Genomic DNA, 17,046 nt, shown 5'->3' with positions numbered 1-17,046 from the left:
TGAACTCAAAGACAATTAAAAATAATGTTAATTGTCAAAGACAATTAAAAATAATTGAATGAGACCTGAACTCATTCAATCCTCCCAGTAACACGATGAGGTATTAACATCATTAACATCACATTCCTTTTTGCAGTGATGAAAATGCAAATTTCACATTAACATCACATTAACATCATTCCCATTTTACAGATGAGGAAACCGAGGCATTGTCATTTCATAGCTTCCAGCGTCACACAAGGAAGAGGTTGTAAGGCTGGGGGTTAAACCAGGACATTCTGGGTTCTGAGTGTGCTCTTAATCATCTTACTAGACTACCTCTCTGAGAGCTCGTCTGTTGTCACCTGGGCTCATCAGTTCTGATATGCAAACGTGTGGAAATTTTTTAACAGCATGCAGGCCACAGCTGCCTGCTAGGATGCTCTTCCTGATAACAAACAATGTTCCTGGGGATGGGTCTAAATTTGTACTCACACCAAAACAATTTGTTTCCAAGAAAAATGAGCCAGCATCAACACTGAACTAGAGAGGGGAAAAAAAAAAAAAAGTTGAGGCCTAAAATGAGAATGAAAAAAAAAAAAAAGAAAAGAAAAGAAAAACAAAGCTGGAAAGTATGGAATTGCTCTAACAAGGAAGAAGAAAATAAATGTCAGGGGAAGGGAAATTCTGACAAGCACTGCAGAGTGGAATTAAACTGTGAGCCTTTGTGAACTGAAATTTTTGGTTCCACTGAAAGCCTAGATAATAGGCGTGAAATCCCTTTTACTTTTAAAGCGTTTCAATTGAGCCATTGTGTAGCTTTTACTCATCTCACTGATGACACGCCTTAACTGCAATCCTGTCAGCTCATTCTGGCCCCAGGCTGGCCTGTTTCCAAGTTGTTGTGTTGTGTTTTGTTTTTTTGTAAATCCAGATTTTTGAATTGAAAGGAAATTGTATGTGATTGGTTTTTCTTTTCCTTCCTCTAAACAATAGTCTATCAAAGGATGGGAGCTTTTCACTAGAATTCCTACACTGCTCTCCCTTTCTCTAGTCCCTTCCTCTTTAAATGTCTCCGTTTGAAAAAGGATATTCCATTTCCAGTTCTGCTGTGTGTTCTAGCTCCTCATGATCACGTGAGGCTCACCTCTTTCACTATTTGTTTTCATCCTTTCCCCTCACCTCCATCCTGCAACCCATGAGGAGGCAGGTGATGGCTGGAGCAGCAGCTGCCATCTTGTAGCTGGAGAAGAACACCAAAGAGAATTCAGAGCTAACTCGTTTTAAGATGCTGAACAAACTCTGGAATCTCCTTCCTCTAGACTTACCTGAGACATTTAAATGATTTCATTGTTTCGACTTAATTTTCTATTGTATCAGAAGGTATCCTAAGGGATCAAATAATTACGGATTTCAACTTTTTTCTGTCTTCCAGCTTTTCTCCAGTGTTGAGACAAGGGAGGAATGGGATGAGGATAGAGGGTGGTTCCACCTCCACCTAGCCCTCACCTGGTGCCCAGCCATAGTGTAGTAGGTCTAAATTTCTCCACATCTGGATCCTTCCTCCCACCACCCACCGCTGCCATTCTATCTCTCTCTGAGCAGTCAAACCCTTTCCTGACTCCAGTGAGCTCAGAAAATGAAGGACTTTGTAGGAATCAGGAACAACTTTCCAAAAGAACGCCTACGATTTCTGACTGTGGTCTGTGTCACAAAGGAAGAGCAGGAGGTCAGTGTAACAGCAACTTCCCACTGACTAGTCTCCAATCTCCCTCCTTTATGGAAGTTTCCAGTTCTATAAGATACCGTGTGTTATTTTGTCATTTGTATCCTTGGCTTAACTTGTTTAAAGATTTCCCCCAATTCAAAAGCAATTCAAAAAGCAATACATTTTTGTCAGTGACACATATTCTTTTAAAGTTTGGGTGGCAAAACATAAATATCTTGTCTTCTCTTATATACACAATGTGTTTTAAGACTTGAGCTTTGCATGCACTATTGGTTATCTGTTTCTACAGCACTTTAATAAATTCAGCTCGGCCGAAATCTTTGCTTTCTCCATGCTCTTTCTTCATGGGAACATTATCCCCCTGTGATTGATGGAAGCACCGAAGAATGTGCTGGCATATTTGAAAATTGTATTTGGGAAACCTAACTTATTTGTGATTAAAAAAAAAGAAACTTTAGTATGCCACTAAAGCAATCCTGATTCTCATTCAAGACCAGCTTGTGTTGCCATTGCTTTTTGAGCCCTTTTTATGAGTTTGAATGAACTTACAATCTCAGACACAGGAGTGGAACACACTTTATGTTTCTGCAGAGTTGTTTTTCATCACAAACTAATAAGTGGTAGACAAAACTCTCTGTGGAGTCTGCTTACCACCTCAGATCTCCACTGTATCACCCCTTGGAAAATTAGAATACAGGAGGGCAAAGATACCAGGCACATCCACAGAAAAATGGCACCTCTGTGACAAGGCTGTCATGTGCGATTGGTGACAGGGTCTGTTTCCCCAGAAATAAAAGGGTGATGTGACACTGTGAGAAAAAAGTGTCTAATGCATTGACAATTTTCTTCAGGGTGGCTATAGCGCTCAGCTATCTCCTCTGCATTTCTTTGAGAAAGGAATTTAAATTTGAGCCAGATATGAAGATTTCTGAATTGATTTAAATTGAAAAATAGCATTTGGTCTTTTTCTTCTTCTTTGGGTATTTCAGTCTTTGTTTGCATGTTGACAGAAGCTGTCCTTGGGAGACACAGAATGCAGCCCCATGGATCACAGTAGTGAGTCTCTACAGTGTATCTGCCTGGGTTCAACCAACGGATTTGCTGGTGTTACTGTCACACACCACCTGCAATCTTCCAACAAGACTGAGTACCATGTAATGACATTCAAAACCAGTAGGCCTATTTCAAACCTTCTTCAAGATGGTTTGCATTGAAAAATAGAGAAGATCTGATCAAAAATACTGTGCCCATGACCTTGAGGGCAATGTCAAATGTATCTCCAATCTTTACAACTCAAGACTCACAAGACAGGACAATTTCACAAGGCCAGAGGGGCAGATGAGAAAGAAAGGAAGCCACCGCAGCAGGGAGGTCCTGTGACATGGCTCTGGCCCCCCGATTGGCGCTCAGCAGCTGTGGGACTGTGGTAGACACCCACTGAAGTTACCACCAATGAATCACATGCTTGTCTAATCCCCTCTCCTTGAAGGCAGGTGGAATCTAGGACATGCTTTTTAACCTATGAAATATGGCAAATGTGATGGGATGTCACAGTTAACAATTACATTACACTGCATAGCAAAGGGGAGGTGATTCTGTTACCTTATATAAGACCCCACCTTAGTAGACTGGAGTGAGAGATCTTCTTCTTCTTCTTCTAGCCTTGAAAAAGCAAACAGCCACATGAACTGTTTATAAAGCAGGCCATGTGGCCAGGGCACTGTGGATAGTCTTGAGTTAGGGAAGCTCTAAGTTGATAGCCAGTAAGAGGCTGGGGCCCTCAGTGGTATAGCTACAAGGAAATGAATTTTGCCAACAATGTGAATGAGCTTGTAAGTGGATTCTTACCCTGTCAAATATCTAGACAAGAAGGCAGCACATCTGGCAGCTTGTTTCCACCTTGTGAGACCCTGAGCAGAAAATCAAGCCATGTTGTGCCCAGACACCTCCCACAGCAACTTTGATTTAATTAATGTGCATTATTTTAAGGCACTAAGTTTGTGGTAATTTGTGCTACACAACAATAAAAAGTTAATACAATAATCCAGAACAAGTTTGTTTTCTTTCTCTAAGTCTTAGTGTCTTCATCTTTAAAATGGGTATGGGGGTGTTGGTTCAGTGGTTAAGCATCTGCCCTTAGCTCAGGTCATGCATGGTCCCAGGGTCCTGAGATTGGATCAAGCCCTGCATCGACTCTCCATCTGGCTCCCTGCTCAGCAGGGAGCCTGCTTCTTCCTTTTTCTCTGTCTGTCCCCCTGCCCTGCCCCCACTTGTGTTCCCTCTCTCCCTGTTGCTCTGTCAAATAAATAAATAAAAGCTTTTAAAAAATAGAAGAATAAAAAATAAATAAAATGGGGGATGACAATACCTACTTCTAGATAGGTTTAATCATCAAATGAAATAATAGCTCTTGCTACAATAGTGGGCATTTTATTATATTATTAGTAATCTTGTTATTTTGGGGAGTACATGGTCCTACTAGACACACTATATAGTGGGGCAGGCATTTAGAGGAAATGGCTTTGGGGCACCTGGCTGGCTTTGTTGGTGGAACACGCAACTATTGATCTTGGGGTCCTGAGTTTGAGTCCCATGTTGGGTGTAGAATTACTTAAAAAATAAAAGCAAAAAATAAATAGGTGAGTGACCTTACTCCTGGGCCCAACCATGGAAGTGCAGCAAAGGGCAAAGCATGGTGCCCAAAACATCCAACAGCCAATGGTCAGCACTGAAAATCTGAGAGGAAAGGACTGAGTCCTAATGGGCAGGCAAGATACTGAATCAGAATTCCAAATGAGTGATGCTGAAAAATCTGGAAGGCAGGCAGTTATGTGAGCTGTGGCCAGACCAGAGCAGGATAATGAGACCCACAGCACTAGCTGGATTTCCGGAGGTGAAGTCCATTCTGGGCCCAGGGAGAATGATGCATGAATAAAGGGAAACACAGCCAGTTGTCCTTCTGATTCAGCTCCCCCGAGGCTGATACAGTGGTCTACTACATCTTTTTCTGATCATACACTCTGTTCCCTCCAATAGGCTAGGCATAGATGATGCCAAGGAGAGTAGGAGGTTCTCCCTGCCCTTGAGAGTATCCAAGCTAGTGACCACAAGTTAGACTTTAAGACTAGCATTGGAGTTCTGTGTTCAGAACTTGGATTCCAAAATCTAAGGGCAACCGATGCCAAGCTCCAGCGTATGTGGGTTGCAGTAGGGGCTTTCAGCCTGCCCTACATCCTTGGCTGCCTGACACCTGGATCAATAAGGTTGAGCTCTCCGGTGGAGCGTGAGAAACCTACCTACAGAAAGCCAAGGCAAATAAATAGGGCCTTGGCATAACTTCATAAACTACCTGCAAAGTCCCAACGAAGCTGGGGACTGTGCTAGTGAGATTGAAAGGCAGTGCAGACTTACTTTAAACCCTCTTTAAAAGGGCTCATGACTCACTCCTTTGTTGTGCTAGTGTGGGAAGAGTGGGAACACCACATCTTACTACTGAAGTCGTAAAGTCTTGGGTGGTTGACCGTTCAAAATATCAGAAAATATCAAATTTCAGAAGCTCAAAAATCAAACATTAGTGGGAGTAGGAGCTTTGGCTGCTTTTTCCTCTTTGTTAGGTGTCTACAGTAATGCTATCTTGAGCAGTTTGTCCACATGTTTCTTTGAGAAAACAGAAAGGGACACCGATAATTGCCTTGACAACTTGGGAGGTAGTGTGCCCATCCCAAACTTCCCTGCTCTGGGCAACCTGACATCCACTGCCTCATCAGCACCAGCTTTGTGAAGGGTTCCTTCTTTTTCTTGGCTTTCCCTCTTTAGAATGGATGAAGGGCAACACAGGAAAGCGTGGTGATGAAGAACCCCGGCTCTGGCAAATGGATAAGCAGTTGTGCCTCTTGCCCCCAGACCCCTGCTCCGGCATAAGTTACTTAACCTCTTTGAACTTGGAATCAGGCTAGTAAAATAGACGTATGTTAGTTAAAGCTTTCATCACAGGCCTGAACACAGGTAGCCCTCACTAACGATGGCTGTTGTTGTTAATATTATTATTTTTACGGCTGTTGCTTTGTACCTTGATTGGTTTATTGTGTAGTCGTTAATGTCTCTAGGACAGTAAAGAACAAAAGACACCAGGTAGGGGACTCCTAGAAGCTTAATTCAGCGAAGCAAAATTGTTTATTGTTTATAACTATGCCCTAGCCCAGGGGTTGGCAAGTTTTCTCTATAAAGAGCAAGATAGTAAATATTTTAGGCTTGCGGGCCGCGTGGTATGCATTGCAACTACTCAATGTTGCTGACAGTAGCTCTAAAGCTTCCTTAGATAATACATGAGCGAGTGGGCGTGGTTATGTTCCAATGGAATGGTATTTACCAAAGAGCTGGCTGGCAGGATGTGAACCATGGTTTGCCAAGCCCTGCTCTAGACCTTCCCTGCATACAACTAGGTATTCCTGCACAGAACTCTAAAGGGAAGGGCACATGGCAGAGAGAACACGATGCATCTTCATCTCGATTTTGCCCTTGTCCTGACAGTAGCATTATAGGAATATCAGCTCCTCCATGCCTCAGCTTCTTCCTCTGAAAAACCCAGGGAATCACACCTCCCAGGCAGGGTTGTTGAGGATAAATGATCCCAAGGATATAAAAGATAATTGAGTATAAGATAACACATGTAGGGGCGCCTGGGTGGCTCAGTGTGTTGAGCCTCTGCCTTCAGTTCAGGTCGTGATATCAGAGTCCTGGGATGGAGCCCCACATCAGGCTCTCTGCTCAGCAGGGGAGCCTGCTTCCCCCTCTCTCTCTGCCTGCCTCTCTGCTTACTTGTGATCTCTCTGTCAAATAAATAAAATCTTAAAAAAAAAAAAAAAGATAACATATGTAAACAAGATTCGTGTGTATGTTTCAGGTTTCTCACATGACCTTACTTCTTATGGGTCGATTTAGATTGTGAACTTGTTGAAGCCTGAACCCTTATCACTATTGCCTTTATTTCCCTCCACCTCCTCTCTAGATCCTAGAAAAGCACTCTGTACAAAGCAGGACGTTGCCTACGTTCAAACTTCTGTCATTTTCTAAAGACCAGTTTTTCTTAGTTGCAGGCGGTAGAAACCAACACTTGCAGAGTGAAACAGAAAATACGTTTCTCAGGGCGCCTGGGTGGCTCAATCGTTAAGCCTCTTCCTTCGGCTCAGGTCATGATCCCAGGGCGCTGGGATCAACTCCACATCCGGCTCCCTGCTCAGTGGGAGCCTGCTTCTCCCACTCCCGCTGCTTGTATTCCCTCTCTTACTGTCTCTTTGCCAAATAAATAAATCAAATCTTTAAAAAAAAAAACAAAAGAAAAAGAAAATACATTTCTTGGAAATTGCTCAGATCAGGGGAGCTAGGCTCGGGGAGCAGCGGGGACCCAGGTTATGTTTGCCACTGCTGTCAGGCTGCTACCACCCACGACTGCGTTCAGGCATCCCCTCAAGAACAACTCTCCACAGTTTCTGCATCTTTTTTTTTTTTTTTTTTTAATCCCAGAGGATTAGAAGTCTATAATGAATGGAATGTTCAGTCATATGCCAAAATTGTAACTCCCAGTGTGACGGTACTAGGAGATGAGAACTCTGCTGGCAATCAGGTCATGATGGGGGAGCCCTCGTGAACGGGACGGGTGCCCTGATGAACCCCGAGAGCTCTCCCACCCGCCTCCTGCCTTGTGATGACGCAAGAAGATGGTAGTCTGCAACCCAGAAGAGGGCTCTCACTGGAACGTAGGCAGGCTGGCACCTTGATTTTGGACTTTCAGCCTCCAGAACTGTGAGAAATACAAATCTGTTGTTTATAAGTCACCTAGTCTACGGTTCTTTGTTATAGCAGCCCAAACTGAAAAGAGAAAATCCCAGGCAGGAAGCACTGAATGGATGAGGCCAGATCACCTACCTATACCCTGGCTACAAGAAGGCAAGGAAAGACAACTTCAGTTCTTTTGGCCCCTGGACTGAGGGCATTTTAGCAAGTCATTTAATGGTGTAGAACTTTCCAAATGAAATGAAAGATTTGGGGGGTAGAGGGGTCGAGTGGCTGGTAAGCCAGAAGAAAGGCAAATGTCTACTATACAGATCACCCACTAACCTGAGCCACTCATTTGTGGAGAACTTTTAAATCACAATGGTCTACTTCCATAGTGACTTTCAGATTGCTTGCCTATCGGGTAGATGATGGGATGAACTAATTCCTCCAAGCTCTGGCCTTTAGTTCCCTACTGCAGATACACTAGTGCTCCCTTTCCATTTCCTCACTTCTGTGTGTACCGGTCTGCTTGCCAACAGCCAGAACCTACAACTTTGTCAGGAGGCTGCCCTTGGGCTCCTGGAACCTATTTTGCCTGCCTGAAAGGTCAACTCAAAGTGGCTGGGTAATTTGTAGCCCATTAGAGGCATCCCTTACTCAATAACAGTGGGCATGAATGTATAAATAGCCCAGTTCCCTTGTTCCTTGAGTAGGATCAGAATGAAGTATGCATTTTACACCATTTTCTAAAACTTTTCCACAGGATCGAACTTCAATGGCACTTTACGGTAGCTGCATTAATAGTGTACCTTTTATATACTGCCTTTTCTTCCTTACTGCACACATGCACACACACACACACACACACACACACACACACACACAGAGTTCTACCCACATCACCCACCATCACAAAATAAACTATGTGTACTCAATCTTTCTCTCAGCTTTCCTTCTGGGAGTAGCTCTAATGGATCTCTACATCTAAGTGCTGGCATATTATTTTTCAAACATATCAACAATGTTAACATGACTCTCCCCACAAAGTTCTGTATTTCACAAAACAATTGCAACTGTCTAGCCAGACACACATGAGATGAAGAAAGCATTATTTTTTTCCTCTGTGAAAGAATCAGTACTGGAGTTTTATGTTTGTATGAAAACTGCCCCATGATAAAACACTGATGCTACAAAGATAGGAAGGAAGAAAGAGAAAAGAAAATAATTATTCAGGAGAATCAGAAATACATAAAGAATGGGCCCTGGACTTCTGGAAGATGATAAGGAAAATTGCTTTGAGGCAACAGGGTAAGAGGAGAGCTCCCTATACTCTGGAAATCGAGATATGAGAAGCAAATGAGAAGGGCTTTAAATCACTGGGTAAAAAAAAATAGCAAAAGCTATTCTGCAGGGCCCCGCAGAAATTTAACAGAAAAAGAAAAGTCAGGTCAACTCCCTGTGACTGAAAAAACACAAAGCTGTCAAGTCTTGAAACTGAAGGGACTCATTTTGATATTTCTGTTGTCATTCAGCAGTTGTAGTGGCTGCTATTCTCTTCTGGGAATTGGGAGGAGGAGGCTCTTGTTGGATGTTCTTATATAAAGAGGAAGATAACTTGAACATGTTTTTTCTCTCCACTGCATCCTGAAAATTGAATTGCGATGATAAAGATCAGGCAATTGTGCTGAAGCACTGAACTCTTTATAAAATAACAGCCCAAGTGCCGAACTCTAATCTCGTTTCCCTCTTTGTTGGGTAAGGGAAGGATTTGGCTATCACCTGACTGAACAGGTAGGAAGATGAAGCGTCAGTCACTATATGCCCTGTGGTCAAAGTTCTCTCTGGTGAAGCAAGCCAGCTCCACAATCATTCTAATATGGAAGGGCAAAGGTGACATGGGTCCAGAAGAGAGAAAATTCTTGAGGCTGAAGGAGGGTTAAAAATAGAAGTGGAGGGGCACCTGGGTGGCTCAATCATTTAAGCATCCAAATCTTGATCTCAGCTCAGGTCTTGATTTCAGGGTTGTGAATTCAAGCCCTGTACTGGGCTCCATGCCGGGTGTGGAGTCTACCTGGAAGAAAGGAAGGAAGGAAGGAAGAACGTAGAGAGAAGTAGAAAAGAGGTAAGGAAATAGAGTGCAATAAAACAATAGATGGATTCTAGTTCTCACCCAAAAAGGACTTAGGAAGGAAATTACCTTGGAAATCAAGTTTGGAGGAGCAATCCTAAAAGTTGTTTGTCCCATCATCTTGCAGAAGGAAAAGTACGTGAATTTGGACAGCAGAGACAATCTGGTTAACACAGGAAATTTTGGCTAATACATATTCACTTGTGCACTTAGAGCCAAATAGTGTCATTTTCATCAACTACAAAGAAGATTCCAGATTAGATGAATGGGCTATAAGAGAGTTCCCACAGTAGTTTCAGGAGTTTCATGCTGGGTTGACTGCAGGTTGGTTTTCCCACTGATAATACTATGATTTTCTTCCCTGAATGTCACAGCTGAGGCCTTGTTATTCCCTCCTTACGGAGCAGAGAACCGATAGCCCATCTTGAATCTTCTTGAATGCCAAGAAGTTTTTGTGATAAGGCATATGGTCCAGTTGGGCCAAGTCATCTCAGCTCATCTATGGTGGCAGGCAGTGAATATTTTTTAAAAAAGACTTCTTATCTGTGGTGATCTTGATTCTCAGAGTTGATTCTCTCCCTAAGCTATTCACTTCTGTATCTGAAATGCAAGGCATGATTTCTCCCAAAGTTTAGCTGGAGTGGTTTCACATAGTGATTCTGGACAACGTATACACGGGCAAGAAAATACAATGAAAACCACACTAGGCCATTCATAACTGTAGGCACGAGCAAGTGACAAACATGAAATGAATGGGTTCCTGAGAATTTTTTTTTACTTAATCTTTAAAAATTGAGTTCTGAGCTTTCTATGCATAATGTTAAAGTCAAAATATATCTTCCATTTTGAACTTGATGCTGCGCTTATCAGAATGTTACACTATCTTGAATGTGCACTTACTCATAATTACTTAAAGAATTGCCTATACTTGATAATTCTGAAGAATCATTTAGTTAATCCAATACTTAAAAGTTTGAAGAGATATCAATATGTTCAAAATGTCAAATGTCAGGGCACCTGGGTGGCTCACGTCTGCCTTCGGCTCATGTCATAATCCCAGGGTCCTAGGATCGAGCCCCACATCGGCCCCCTGCTTGGCAGGAAGCCTGCTTCTCTCTCTGCCACTCTCCTGCTTGTGTTCCCTCCCTCACTGTCTCTCTGTCAAATAAATAAATAAAATCTTTAAGCAGACAAAAAACAAAAACAAAATATCAAATGTCAGTTTTAAAGCTCTAATGAAACCTTAAGGAAGAGATCACATAGATCATAGACCAAAAAGTACCAGTGATAGGGAAGATGAACAGCCCTAGAGAAAAAGATGGTTGGAGAGTGAAATGAAGAAGAGTGAGCACAAATCCCTCTGAGAATGTTCATATTAACCTGATTGCCTTTGTTCCCCAAAGTCATGTACTCTGCTTTTTGTAGGATGCATTGCTTACCCAAATTTGGTTCTGGGCCTTTTCACCTTTTCTAAATTCCTTTTGGGTAAGAGGCGGAGTCCATCCATAGATAAGCAAATTTGAATTTGAATAATCAACAAGCAGCAATCAACACAGGTGCAGTTAATGTTAGGACGTGGCCACAGCTGGGAAGGCTCTGATAAGTTTGCTCCTTTTTCCAACCATACTCCCTTTTAATCCAATTTGATACAAATACCCCTGTCATATTCAAGAGAGGACATTATCCCATTATGTTAGACTTTTTATAAACATTAGCAAATTATGGTTAAGAAAACCACTTTGACAGAGTCTGCTGTTACATTCTGAAACTCTACAGCACTCACTCAAGGCGGTCAACCACTGGTCTCTTTAAGTGTTTTTGTCTAAGAATACAACTGTTTATTAAATGTACAATTAAGTTTATGGATCAGATGATATAATATGTGAATGTGTTAGTTTTCTGTTGTTCTATATCAAATTGCCACAAACTCAGTGGATTAAAACAACACACATATATTACCTCAGTGTCTGTGGGTCAGGGGTCTATGCATAGCTTAACTAGGTCCCTTACTCAGGATTTCACAAGGCTGCCCTGAAGGTGTTCCATGAGGCTGCAGTCTCATCTAGAGGCTCAGCTGGGGAAGAATTCACTGCCAGTGAATGTTGGCAGAATTTATTTGCTTGTGATTATTAAGACAGAGGGCTCTGGCTTTGTGCTGCCTATTAACTGAAGGATGCCCACAACTCCTAGAGGCTGCCTGAGGATCCTTGCCACATGTGCTTTCCAGTATGGCCATTTACTTTATCAAGCTAACAATAAGAGTTCCTAGAGCAAGTCTGCTGCCAAAACAAAGTCTCGTATAGCATGCTAAATCATGGCAGTGATGTTGCATTTTCTTGACCATATCCTACTGGTTAGAAGCAAATCTTAGGGGTGCCGGGTGGTTCAGTGGTTAAGTGTCTGCCTTCGGCTCGGGTCGTGATGCCGGGGTCCTGGGATAGAGCCCCACATTGGGCTCCCTGCTCAGTGGGGAGCCTATTTCTCCCTCTCCCACTCCCCCTGCTCATGTTCCCTCTCTCACTGTCTCTCTCTCTGTCAAATAAATAAATAAAATCTTAAAAAAAAAAATAGGAGCAAATCTTAGGTCTCATTTCCACTCAAGGGGAGAAGATTATACAAGATTATACAAGGATGAACAACCTCAGGCAAGGAAACTTAAATTGTGGAGGGCCACCTTAGAGTCTGTCTGCATAATAAATACTAAATATTGAGATCTTCTGGAAGGATGTACATTCTTCTCAGAGGTTAAGTAAGGACACCTGATTGCCAAGGACCCAAGCAGCGATGACCATTCCCCTACAAGGCTCTCCTACACCTTGTGGCCTGTATTTCCACAGTCTAACTTGGAAAGGAGCCACCTTCTCAGTCCCAGGCACCTGCAAAGGCTGGAGCAGCAGCAGCCAAGCCATCCTTTGGAGGGCATCTCAGCAAACATGAAAAGAACCAAAGAGGCTTCCCTACTTTCTGCTCTTGAAAGTGTACATGTAGCAAAAGCCCTTCTATAAAAACCAAACTCTATTTTTATCAGAGCAGAACAAAAAACAATCAAATAGCTAAAAGGAACAAAGTCTTCTGCTAGTTTGTAATATAGACATATTACGGCATCAACTTATTTTGGTTTTACCTATTTTTCTGCAAAAAAAAAACATTTTTTCCCCTCATCTTTTCATGGAAATTTTCCATCCAGGGCTTTATGACTGCTTTATATGGAGCCAGCTCCAACCTTGTTTTATCCTTGAAAACATTCTCCAGTGCCAAGCAAACCAACAATCTGAAGTAGGGAAAGACTCTAGCCCCAACACTAGAAAGACTGCTAATGAAAAAGACTTGACTGGCTGCAAGTGCCCAAGATTTCTGGATGTCACCATTCTGTGGTTGTGCTTCAGTGCCCTGAAATAATGGCACTTTAATCTCAGGCCCACCCGTCACTGTTCGAAGAGGGAAAAAAAGCTAAAGCTATAAAATACTGAGGAAAGGTGAGAGTACTGCCTCATTACCCATAAAATAATGCTTTCAATTCTGTGATATAATTCTTTCTCCTTCTAGTACTAAAAGTTATTTTAGTCTTATGCACTACAACTTTTACTTCATGGTTTAACATAAGAGCACCTCACTTTGCTTGGAAATTCTTGTTTTTGTGAAACTGGTTTCTCTGTAAATAATGGGTTTTCTTACTCCTTCTGAAATGCACTTCCTGTACATAAGAGAGACTCAGCAGTTCCTGGTGTTCTGCAGACGGAATGTAGCATATACCCCAGGATATATTAAAGTCTGAATAGCAAACATCCGGAGGCATAACATGGGTCGGATATGGGATAATTGATATTATTATATGCATATGTTTGTGTTTTACTTGACACCTCTCTAACAGTTGGCACAATTGACAACCTTCTTTGAAAACAAAGAGCAAACAGGGATACCTGAGTGGCTCCATCAGTTAAGTGTCTGTCTTTGGATCAGGTCATGATCCTAGGGTTCTGAGATCAAGTCCTGTATCGGGCTCCTTGCTCAGTGGGGAGTCTGTTTCTCCCTCTCCTTTTGCCCCTCCTCTCTGCTTGCATATAAATAAATAAAATCTTTTTAAAAATAAATAAAATAAAATAAAACAAAGAACAAACAAAAATCTCTCTTTTACCCTGGAACAGTATACATCACTTACCCCAACCTATTGTACTTAAAGGCACTCTTATTTAAAATCTACCTCTAATCTCTTACATTTCTTTTAGGTTGTATCTATGGTCTTTACCAGTACTTAAATCCTGGCTCTGCTATATACATGCAAACCATGCAAACCAGTCCATATTCTTAAGCTCAGTGAGCTTCAGTTTGCCCCACCTAGGTTAATGACATTATCCACTTAATTGTGTTGTGATGATTAAACTGACAGTATAGGTAAAGAACAATCGCAGACAGTGTTTAGCCAAGGAAAATCCTCTTGTATTCTCTTGTTTTCACCTGGTATCACCCTCAGAGACCTCAGAGACCTCAGAGGCCTTATGGGGGGAGCCCACAACCTTAACAACCGCTGCCTATGGACAATGCCCCCACTGAAATAGTCACCTTATCTCACCTGGGCATGACCATGACCCTTTTATCTCCAACTTCATGGTGGGCATTTTTCTCTGACAGTTCAGCTTCCCCTCCCCAACAGTGTGTCTGAAATCAATCTTACCATCCTATTCTCCTTGAAAAAAAGACCCTGGAAAATGTTTGGTAATTCCTCAAAAAGGTAAACTTAGAGTTAGTGTATGATCGAACAGTTCCACCAATGGAAATGTATCCAAGAGAACTGACAATGTATATCCAGACACAAATTTGTACATGTATGTTCATAGCAGTATTATTCATAATTGGGAAATACCCCAAATACCCATCAACTGACAAATGGATTAGATGGATGAGGTGTATCTGTACAATGAAATAATATTCAGCCATATAAAGGAACAGAATACTGATACCTGCTACGACATAGATGCTATGTGAAAGAACCCTGACCTAGTGTCCATGTATGAGATGGTTCCATTTATATGAAAAATCTGGAATAGGCAGATCCACAGAGGCAGAGAGTAGATCCGTGGTTGTCAGGGCCAATAGGGGATAGAAGGATCAGGAGGTGGTGGATAATAGGTGCAAGGTTTCTTGTTGGGGCTATGGAAACGTTCTGGAATTAGTGCTGATGGTTGCACAACATCGAGAACACGCTAAAAACCATGCAAGTGTATGCTCTGAGAAGATTAAAATGATGAATTTTGCGTCGTGCAAATTTCATCTCAATTTTAAAAGCAACCTCTGTGGACAGAGCAGTGACACTAGTCTGTGAAGGCAAAGACGCAGAGGGGGATCTTTGATCTCTAGCAACCCAAGGCACTCATTAACAACACTAGAACAAAGTCCTGAGCGGATGTCACTGTAATTGCTTCAGAGCAGTATTCAGAACCTGACCCCTAAGGCCCAAACAAGTGGGTCATTTATGCAGCTTTGCTGAAATATATTCGAATCCAGACCTAAAGACCAAAAATGGGGGTGGAAACTGAAGGGTGAAAATAGCCAAAGGAAGTACTTGAAATGGAAAAGGAGTCCCTCCCAGGGGACCCATTTATTATATTCTTTATTGCCTGGCTCATCTGGAAGGGCAATAAGTCATCTGCTCTGAATACATTTACTATTTCCAATGTATTTTCTGTATATGTCATCCTCTTTTTCCCTGCTTTTTCCTCCTTCATCAAAAGTTTGGTGGTCAAGGCAAATAGGAGTTCTGGAACTTCACAGCGTTTTACAAATAAAGCAAATCCAGTCCTCATAAGGACTCAGCTTGAAGTCTGTTTCTTTGAAGGTAACCCGTCAGATGACCTGATTAAAGGCGATGAGAAGATTTCAAAGAGTTCTCAAGACATGCTGTACTGCTTCTCACCAAAATTTTATTAATCTTCTGATTTTGGAAAAGTTCCCATGAAAGGACCTAGGAGAAAAACGTTCCCATTTCGCCCCCTCAGACTGTGGAACAGATCTTAATAGTTACTAAGTCAAGGAGGCCATGTTTTCCCACAGATGGCTATTGAAAAATGAATCATGTTTATCAATTTGAGAAAACAGAAGGAAAAGAACGAGGAGTATAAAACCTCAGGATTTAGCCAGGCCTCATTCAGAGCCTCATGAATGGCCGAAGTCAAATAATCTGGAGTTAGCTGGCTCCTCCCACGTTCTTTTCTCCACATCCTCAACTTTTATAACATGTTTCCAAAAGGGCAGCCACTATCCTCAGATCCCCTGCTGCACACCTCTTAGTCTGAAAATGATTAGGAAAAGTTGATGCAGCTTACCCAGTTGTGTGAACGTACAAGGGCTGCTGTAATGAAGTACCACTGAGTCTTTGAAGTAACAGAAATTTATGGTCTCGTGTTCCAGAGGCAGAATCCACAATCAAGCTGTCCTCAGAGTTGGTTCCTCTTTAGGGCAATGAGGGCTGGGCTTCTTCCAGGCCTCTCTCCTTGGCTTGTATACGGCCATCTTCTCCCTGGGTCTCTCTGCAGCATCTCCACTCTGTCTTTGTCTTAGTGCCCAAACGTCTCCTTTTTATTAGCACGCTCGTGGTATTGGATTACAGTCAACCCTTAATGATGACATTTTAACTTGATTACCGCTGCAAAGACCCCATGTTCAGAAAAGGTCACTCTCCAAGGCACCAGAGGTTAAGAGCCCAATACCTCTTTGAAATACACATTTCAACCCATAACACTGGTCTAGGCAAATTAAGTGCTGAGGGAGAGGCCTTTTCGCTTACCATCTAGGTAATCCTCTCTTGGAGTTCTTCCTAGGGAAGTTTGGTTCTGGGCCAACCAGGAATGACTAGGACCAGGAGCTTTGTAGGGTTGTTCAAGAAGAAGAGGCTGCAGGGAGCAGGGGATAAAAAGATGTGTGGAGGGCACCCAGGTGGCTCAGTCGTTAAGTGTCTGCCTCTGGCTCAGGTCATGGTCCTAGGGTCCTGAGATCAAGCTCTACAGCAAGCTCCCTGCCCAGCAAGGAGTCTGCCTCTCCCTCTCCCACTCCCCTTGCTTTTGTTCTTTCTCTCTCCGTCAAATGAATAAATAAAAATTAAAAAAAAAAAAAGAAGAAGAAAGGTGTATGGAATTACCAGGAATCTTGAGGACAAAGCTATAATCAGAGGATCTGGAGTGCTGCCAAACTGACTAAGATAGGCAAAGAACAGAGTCTAGCACACATCGTAGATGCTGAGCAGGAATCAGTTGAAGAGAAAAGAAATGCAGAAGACCAAGCTGGGCACAAATACAAGACAAATCAAGGTGGGATTATATCAGTTAGGAAGTCTCAGATGAGAACAGCAGAAATGCACTCCAACTGATTTCGAGGGAAAACAAATTCATTATGAGAATATTGGAAATATAAAGATATTTTAGGGGAGAATAATAGGTTCACT

Source organism: Neovison vison, chromosome 6 (assembly GCF_020171115.1).
Source record: "Neovison vison isolate M4711 chromosome 6, ASM_NN_V1, whole genome shotgun sequence".
NCBI classification, from domain to species: domain Eukaryota; kingdom Metazoa; phylum Chordata; class Mammalia; order Carnivora; family Mustelidae; genus Neogale; species Neogale vison.
This window is presented reverse-complemented; position numbering follows the sequence as displayed.